Source organism: Octopus sinensis, linkage group LG4 (genome assembly GCF_006345805.1).
Source record: "Octopus sinensis linkage group LG4, ASM634580v1, whole genome shotgun sequence".
NCBI classification, from domain to species: domain Eukaryota; kingdom Metazoa; phylum Mollusca; class Cephalopoda; order Octopoda; family Octopodidae; genus Octopus; species Octopus sinensis.
The window spans coordinates 237263-246775 of NC_043000.1; positions in this window are offsets into that span (position 1 = coordinate 237263).

Consider the following 9513-nt stretch of genomic DNA (forward strand, 5'->3'; position numbering starts at 1 on the left):
CAAAGTCGACCCCGTTGGAATTTGAACTCAGAACTCACAACGGATGAAATGCCGTGAAGCATTTTTCCCACCGTGCTGGCGAATCTACCAGCTTGCCGCGCTTTAGTGTGCGTAAATAATTAAAAAGTCCTTTGCGTATGTACAAACACGCACATACACACACACACACACACACACACACACACACACACACACACACACACACACATGCACACAAACACACACACAGACGCACACAGAAACGCACACATACGCTCATACACACAGAGCTGCCTATTGGGCAGTTGAAGGGGGAAGGAGAAAGGGACCATATACCGGTGAAGATATGGCAAGGGACTAGGTGAGATGTGTTAATGGAGTTGGGTGTCACCTGAAATGAAGTGTGCTGTTTGGCACAGAATGGTACCACTCGAAGAACCCATTTCGCCTGACAAACTTTGAGCGAACGAAGATAACATCATATATATATATGAAGTAGTAGCACACGAAGTACCATTATTTGCTGGAAATAGCAGTGGGTAACCGGTCGGCACTAGGTAAAGCTTCACTGGATGTATAAGGGCAGAGATGTGTGCGGGCGGAGAATATTAAAAAAATTGCATTACCTCTAGGTAGAAGGCTAGAGCAATGGATAACTTAATACTCTAGTTTCAAACTTCTCAGAATACGTGTATAAATGTAAATCTGATTGGGTCTCTTCAGTTAGGTCTACCAGGAATGAATAAATATAAAATATTCGCTACATCAATGACTCGGCCGATAGTCCCAGCTATAATTAGATAGATAGATAGATAGATAGATAGATAGATAGACAGATAGATAGATAGATCGATAGATAGATTCGGAAATGTGTGCTTTATATGTGTGCTTAAAAGCAGCCAGCATTAACTAAATAAAATCTTTCTAAAAAGATAAATGTTCAAATGTAGTGTTGAATATTATTTATAATAATTTTATTGATAGTAAGGCGGCGAGCTGGTAAAGACGTTAGCGCGCCGTGCAAAACGTTTAGCAGTATTTCGTCTGTTTTTAAGTTCTGTGTTCAAATTCCGCCGAGGTCGACTTTGCCTTTCATCCTTTCGGAGTCGATAAATTAAGTGCCAGTTGCGTACTGGGATCGATCTAATCGACTCCCCGAAAACATGGGGCCTTGTTCCTAGAGTAGAAATGAATAATTTCATTGATAGTGATTTCGAAATTTCGTCCATAGTGTAGTTTATTCAACCTGAGATTTATCAGTAAATGTTGAAACTTCAACTAAGTAACGGGAACATAAACACACCAGCATCGGTTGTCAAGCAATGCTAGGGGGACAAACACAGACACACAAACACACACACACGCATATATATATATACATATATACGACGGGCTTTTTCAGTTTTCGTCTACCAAATCCACTGACAAGGTTTTGGTCAGCCCGAGGCTATAGTAGAAGACACTTACCCAAGGTGCCACGCAGTGGGACTGAACCCGGAACTATGTGGTTGGTAAGCAAGCTACTTACCACACAGTCACTCCTGCGCCTATATATATGATATCTAATTATCTTTCTCTATATATATAATTATTTGGGGGGAACGGTGCATCTCGAAGCAGATAAAGCTATAAATAATAGTTTGTAAAAGTTGGGTTAAAAAACCCTTGGATAGAAAAAGTCGAAGATAGTGTAATGAACTCGAACCCACATCCTCTGTAAACAACATAGAGAGATAGATAAATAGGTGTGTTTGTGTATATAAGAGAGAGAGAATCTGTTTCAGTAATTGGTTGGGAGTTTATTTATCGACCTCGAAAGCTAAAATTACTTGAACGCTATTTGAACTCAGAGCCTAGAGAGTCCGGATGAATACTGTATGCATGCATGCATAAACACGCATACGTATACCTAAGTATGAACTTATGTAAGCACATGTATTTTGTGTGTGTATATAAATATAAGTATCGACAGAAAACAAGAGGTTAATAGGCCGATGAATCTATATTCTTTTCTACTCTAAGCATAAGGCCTGAAATTTTGAGGGAAGGGGCAACTCGATTAGATCGACTCCAGTACGCAACTGGTACTTAATTTATCGACCCCGAAAGGATGAAATGCTAAGTCGACCTCGGCGGAATTTGAAATCTGAACGTAAAGACAGACGAAACACCTATTTCTTTACTACCCACAAGGGGCTAAACACAGGGGGAACAAACAAGGACAGACAAACGGATTAAGTCGATTACATCGACCCAGTGCGTAACTGGTACTTATTTAAATCGACCCCGAAAGGATGAAAGGCAAAGTCGACCTCGGTGGAATTTGAACTCAGAACGTAACGGCAGACGAAATACCGCTAAGCATTTCGCCCGACGTGCTAACGATTCTGCCAGCTCGCCGCCTTCGGTAAATTCATATTACTGCTCGTTGTAAAATTTCTTTAAGAACATATAACATACTCCAATGATTCAAATATTCGGCTCCATTATATTAGGTTTCTTAATACGTCGTAGCGGATTAGATTTTCGGGCAACGTTATATTAGACCGGCAGTAATTAACAAGACTCATGAGTAAGTTAGTCCCTAGGGTGTTTTAACTTGGTAACGGAAATCACATGAAGTATGTCTTAAAATGTTACTGAATCCAGTGTGTGTAAAATTTGTAGGTTTCGGTATATGTTTAACGGAACTTTAAGGTTGTCATGAGTTAAAATACGTAAATAATTGCTTCCTTGTGGCATCAATAATTAAACTCATTGAGGGCGGTTGGTTGTGGATATGAAAACTCGTTAGAGCGTCGGACAAAATGTCATGTGATGCTTCTTACTTACGGTCTCTCACGTTCTGAGTTCAAATCATACCGAATTCAACTTTAGTTTCCATGGTTTATTTATGTATTTTTTTTTTTTTACTTGTTTCAATCTTTGGATTGCTGCCATGCTTGGGGGAACTACCTTGAAGGTTTTCTTTCTTTTTTTTTTTTTTTTGAGCAAATCGAAGCCAGTACTTACTTTATTTTCAGCCTGCTATTTTAATTTTTTTTTTTTTTTTTTTTTTTGCTGAAGTGCAAAACTTACGGGAACATAAACAAACCAATACCGGGTGTCAGGTAGACAAATATTTACACGCACGCACACATGCACACACGCACACACCACACACACATGTTGTTGGCAACGAGAATTGTCTGCCATTGGCACCGGAACTGCCAGATCACGTGATTTCGACGTACTCTGATTTCGACGTTGATCACTGAGTAAATTGATTACATCAACTTACTACCTCCCCCGAAATTGCTGGCTTTGTGCTAAAATCTGAGACCAGCATTTACTGCGGATTTCATCTGAAGGGAAAGGAGTCCATCAATTATAAATTGCTACTCGTATCCCTAAACAATACGAAAACTGATTTGCAGCCGAAACATGTGTAGAAATTAAAGGAGTTCCACAAATGGTATTTATTCTTACTGCTTGTAATCCCATTTCAGGATAAGTTAAATTCAATTCTCCAACGAATAGCCAGCTTCTACTATGCTTCTACTTCTCATTGTGAAGGCGCCTGGCTTAGTGGTTAGGACATTCGGCTCACGATTGTAAGGACGTGAGTTCGATTCCCGGCGACGCGTTGTGTCCTTGAGCAACACACTTTATTTCACGTTGCTCCAGTCCACTCAGCTGGCAAAAATGATTTGTACCTGTGTTTCAAAAGGCCAGCCTTGTCACACTCTGTATCACACTGAATCTCCCTGAGAACTACGTTAGGGGTACACGTGTCTGTGGATTGCTCAGTCACTAACACGTTAATTTCACGAGCAAGCTGTTCCGTTGAACGTATCATCTGGGACCCTCGTCGTCGTAACCGACGGAGTGCTCCTATACTTCTCATTGCTTTGTTTCTTAGAGTGCATCTCGAAGGTCGTAAGAACTTAGTCGTTAAAGAGTTATCTGAAGTTGTGACGCAGGGTGGCGGACCAGATTATCATAAAACACTTTCGGGTTTTCTCTGATTCCGATTATGACCTACGGGGAGCTGAATCGATCAACCAAAAGACCTTAACTTTGAAGGCCACGAGCTGGCAGAAACGTTAGCACGCCGGGCGAAATGCTTAGCGGTATTTCGTCTGCCGCTACGTTCTGAGTTCAAATTCTGCCGAGGTCGACTTTGCCTTTCATTCTTTCGGGGTCCATAAATTAAGCACCAGTTACGCACTGGGTTCTATGTAATCGAATTAACCCCTTTGTCTGTCCTTGTTTGTACCCTCTATGTTTAGCCCCTTGTGAGCAATAAAGAAATAAGAAGCCTTAACTTTACTAAATCTCACCCTTTTGCAGGAATCCATATTTGAACTGGCAGAGAGAGGAGTTTACTCTTCAGTCTTCCTTCATGAAGGTGACACGAGAAATTGCATCCAATACCCTACGTAAAATGGTTGGTGGCAGGAAGAGCATCCAGCCATAAAGAGAACACATCAAGAGATCATGCATTCCGCAAACCACATCGTAAATTATTCATCTATGATGGCTATAATATTACGGAGATGTACTTGCATAGCAAGTGACCTGATCTGAGATCGTATGCTGGAACGAAAGCAATTGCAGCGTGGTGGATGTTTATAAGCCATATGGCTTATAAACACCTTCCATGCGGCTATAATATTGTATAACAATTAATATAAGGTTGACGGGAGTCTTTTGTCATCCTACGCAGAGCAGCCTCTTTAGTGCCAATTGTACGATAAATGGCGCCCAGCCCGCAATTTAAGATATACACGACAACAAAGCCAGTTTTGTTGTTGTTGTGATGGTGGTGGTGGTGGTGGTGGTGGTGGTAGTGGTGGTGGTGATAAGGATTATGATAATTATGATGATGCTATATATGAGAGTGCATGTCAGCGTGTATGTGTGTGTGTAGGTGTGTGTGTGCGTGTGTGTGTACGTGTATGCGTGTGCGTGTGTGTGTACGTGTGTGTGAGTGCGTGTGTGTGTACGTGTGTGTGTGCGTGTGTGTGAGTGCGTGTGTACGTACGTGTGTACGTGTGCGTGTGTGTGTACGTATGTGTGTGTGTGTGTACGTGTGTGTGTGCGTGTGTGTGTGAGTGTTACATGCGTGTGTGTGTATGTGTGCGTATGTATGAGTACATGAACGTGTGTGAGTGCGTATGTGTCCGTGGCTGTGTGTGTGTGTGTGTGTGTGTGTGTGTGTGTGTGTGCATGCATAGTTGTTTGTGCGTGTGCGCGTGTATGTATATGTGTCTTGCATTACATATATTTCTTAAAGTAGATATTTACCACGCGGATTCCTTTGGGGGAAACATTAATGTATAGTCATGTAAGTTACTGCATACATCCTGTCGAAATATTTCTTTTACTGTATTTTTTAATACAGTTTGTTTATTTATCTGTAAGGAAATGGGTTTTTATTCGCCAAACTGAAACCATAAAGCTGTGATACATTAAGAATTTTATTGACACATGTCGAGAAACAAAAATGTTTGTTAGCCACAGGAAACCACTCTCTTACTTTACTGAACACACATACAGCAATCACCATTATTGGTTGTTTAATTTAATTCAAACTATCACAGTTTCCTAATTATTTGGAAATCAACTCGTTATAACAGGACGCAACGTATCGTGAAATATTACTCAATTTACATCATTATTAGTATTGTAATTAAAGTGGCGGAAGTTAAGCCGAAGTTAAGAAAGCGGCAAGCTTTCAGCTTGTCTAAGTACCATTGGTACGCATGCACATCCCAGACAGCATTCAGCTAAAAGCCAGCCAGTTGATTAGCAAAACATTCAACGACAAACTACAACCACTGATTCAGAAAACTGCTGCTGTGTATATATTTGCCATTTATACTCCTTTTACATTGGTTCTTAATCCCCAACCCATCTAGCAATCTGTAGCACCGCCTCCTGATACTCTCCTTCTAGGAGTGTATCTCTGTTGTATCTCTCACGATCCGAGCCTGATACGTAATACTGTTTTACCTATCTGTATAGTTCTGTAATATTCACCTTCATTAACCACCTTCTTCTGAATATAAGTAAAATAAATAAATGCGCCCTTGTAAAGCCTAGCCAGGCTCATGGGCCCGTTTCCCGGTTTCTATGGCGTATGTGTTCCCCAGTCAGTCCATCGCAGCGTTACTCAATTTTGCCAGCTGAGTGGACTGGAGCAACGTGAAATGAAGTGTTTTGCTCAAGAACACAACGCGTCGCCCGGTCCAGGAATCGAAACCACAATTTTACGATCATGATGCTGACACCCTAACCACTAAGCCACGCGCCTCCACATTCTTCTGAATATATGCGAATTAAAAAAAATTTTATTGTCTTTTTTTTCTTTTTTGGATTTAGTTTGCAAGACTATTGAAAAGGCTGCAAGGCGCAACGAAAAGTTTAGGAATGTAAAAATAAGAACAAAGTGGAAATTTTACCGGTGAGTGTGTTTACATCATAAGGCACAAAAAGAAAATTACTCTACCCTGACACAACAGAATATTGTCTTTTTTTTTCTGAAATCACTTTGTTTGTGCACTTTGTCATACTCTGGAAAATTCTTGAATAGCACAGAATAAACATTTGTGTTTAAATTGCCTGTACAACCTAAGGTTTTTAAACACAAGCTAATGTAATCAATATTTCAGAATTAAAACCGCGATGATTCATAGAAGTGATAGAACATACCAATTTAGATCGCGTAAAATATTTAGTTTCGTCTAGCAACTTCTAAATTCAGATACAAACGGACAATAATTTCCTTTTATTTAAAACGAGAAAAGGGAAAGTAAAAGTATTTGTTTCATTGATTTGAGTTTATTAAATTACTAGCAGTACCGCCCAGCATTGCTCGGGTATTGTTTCGACCCTTTAGAATTGGAATTTTTGAAAAGTAAAAATTTTTCATTATGTAACTCGTTATTCTCTTTAAGTGAACATTTTTCTGGCTAAAATACACCGAAAAATGGTAACACAACAGTCAAATAATCGTAAAAGAATTGGGATTTTCATAGAAAAAAAGCACCTTTTTGATGTAAATAATTTTTGGTCTTAACATAGTCTGATTTGGATTTTATCTGCTACGGAATGATGAGCAAGCCTTCTTCTATCATACTCTCAATTTTGGTCAACTTGTGTCGTAGGGTCTCGGAGGAGATGGTATTAGTTGAAGGCTGCCAAACCTGCCACACACAGACAACTTCAGCTTTATATACATAGATTGCAATCTACAATGATATCTGTGTATTGATGCAGAATTGTTGCATTTCGCTTAGTTTCACATCATACTCTCTGTTCGGTAGAACTAAGTTTTGTTATCGCCTTTGTAATATTTAGTTGCTTAAGCAATTAATTTAATATCTAGTCAATTTAGGGAGCATGTAGCTTAAATTAAGATATCTATTGCATCATAAATTGAAGTTCAATTGAGTATTATGACGTTGTAGCAAGCAAGGAAGCCTCTGGCATTAATCTACGCGATGGGGTTCACTTGAAATAAAATTTCGTTGGCTGTGACAAATATTCAAGCAATTAGTTATTCAAAAATTTGGTGTCAGCAATACAATCCGGAATTGCATCGCTGCAATTGATACAATACAAGGTAGAATTGAGGAAGACTTCCCGGGGGAAACTAATGACTGGAATATTGATATTTTTGTGTTTAAATGAAACTTTTCAGGCAACAGAAAGTTTATCTCAAATACTTGCAGTCAATTAAGAATTAGGATAAATATTACTCAAGAATTCTGTTGTGTCAGGGGGGAGAGTCATTTTCTTTTTGTGCCTTATAATTTAACACACTCACCGGTAAAATTTCCACTTATTTCTTATTTTTATTTTCCTAAAATTTTCGTTGCGTCTTGAAACCTTTTCAATAGTCTTGACTCTGTCCGTTATTTACACTGCGATCTTTTTTGTTTGTTTGTGCACATGTGTGTAGGTCAGTGTGTGTGTGTGTGTGTGTGTGTGTGTATGTGTGTGCGTGTGTGTGTATGTGTGTGTGCGTGCGCGTGCGTGTGTGTGTGTGCCTATGCATGCATGCATGTATGTATGTATGTATGCATGTATGTATGTATGTATGTATGTATGCGTGTATGTATGCATGTGTGTGTATGTATACGTGTGTGTGTGTATGGATATGTATATATGTATGTTTGTGTATGCATCTGTATGTATTCTGCATATTCATGTGCTTCCATGTCCGTGTCTGTGTATTTTCTATGTATGTACGTTTGTGCGAGTGTGTTTATATATATATATATGCACCTCTGTCTCTTTGTGTGTACATGTTTTAATACACACACACATACAAACATACATACATACATACACACATACATGCATACATACGTACATACTTACATACGTACGTACATACATACATACATACATACATACATACTCCTATAGGCGCAGGAGTGGCTGTGTGGTAAGTAGCTTGCTTACCAACCACATGGTTCCGGGTTCAGTCCCACTGCGTGGCACCTCCGGCAAGTGTCTTCTACTATAGCCTCGAGCCGACCAAAGCCTTGTGAGTGGATTTGGTAGACGGAAACTGAAAGAAGCCCGTCGTATATATGTATATATATGTGTTTGTATTTGTGTGTGTGTGTTTGTCCCTCGAACATCGCTTGACAACCGATGCTGGTGTGTTTATGTCCCCGTAAACTAGCGGTTCGGCATTATCAGCTGAAAAATTGGCAATAAAGCTTAGTTCAAACCATACAACTGTTCATCGTCACTTTCAACAACTTGGAAAGGTTACTAAACTTGGAAAATGGGTGCCTCATGAATTGTCCAAAAGCAATGGTATTGATCTTTCCACTCTGGTTACATAGACCCAGCTCGCCGCCTTAATATGTATATATGTGTATGTATGTATGTATATATGTTTGCATATATATACATATATATATAGAGAGAGGGGGAGAGGGAGAGAGAGAGAGAAAGAGAGACAGATTAGGTAGGTAGGTAGATAGATCGATAGATAGATAGATAGATAGATAGATAGATAGATAGATGGATAGATGGATAGATAGATAGATAGATAGATAGATAGATAGATAGATAGATAGATAGATACGTAAATGCATGCATACATACAAATAGACGCACACACACACACACGTCATCCAAATACTCATTCAGACCACACATACGCACACGTACACGCGCGCGCACACACTCACTCACACATAAAAAAAAAGCCACATCTGTAACCTGGCAGCTTGTCTGCTCCTTCGTCATGAAGATACGAGTTATGACGTCGTCGTCGTCTTCAACGACGTTTCTCTTTACTATTGACGTTCTTGCTGTTCCTGCTTCGTTTGTGTAATCGCCGTAAGCTGTTGAAATTTTTTCTCGGCTTTTAATTCAGGCTTATTTTGCCGTCTTTCTATATTTTGTTTTATGCTATTTCAGGCCTTTTACTCGATTTCGTCAAGTTGCATGACGTAAGCTTTCACAGTTCATTGGATTTGTGTATCCTAAATCTTATGCGGACATGACTAAACAAAATGTACAGTT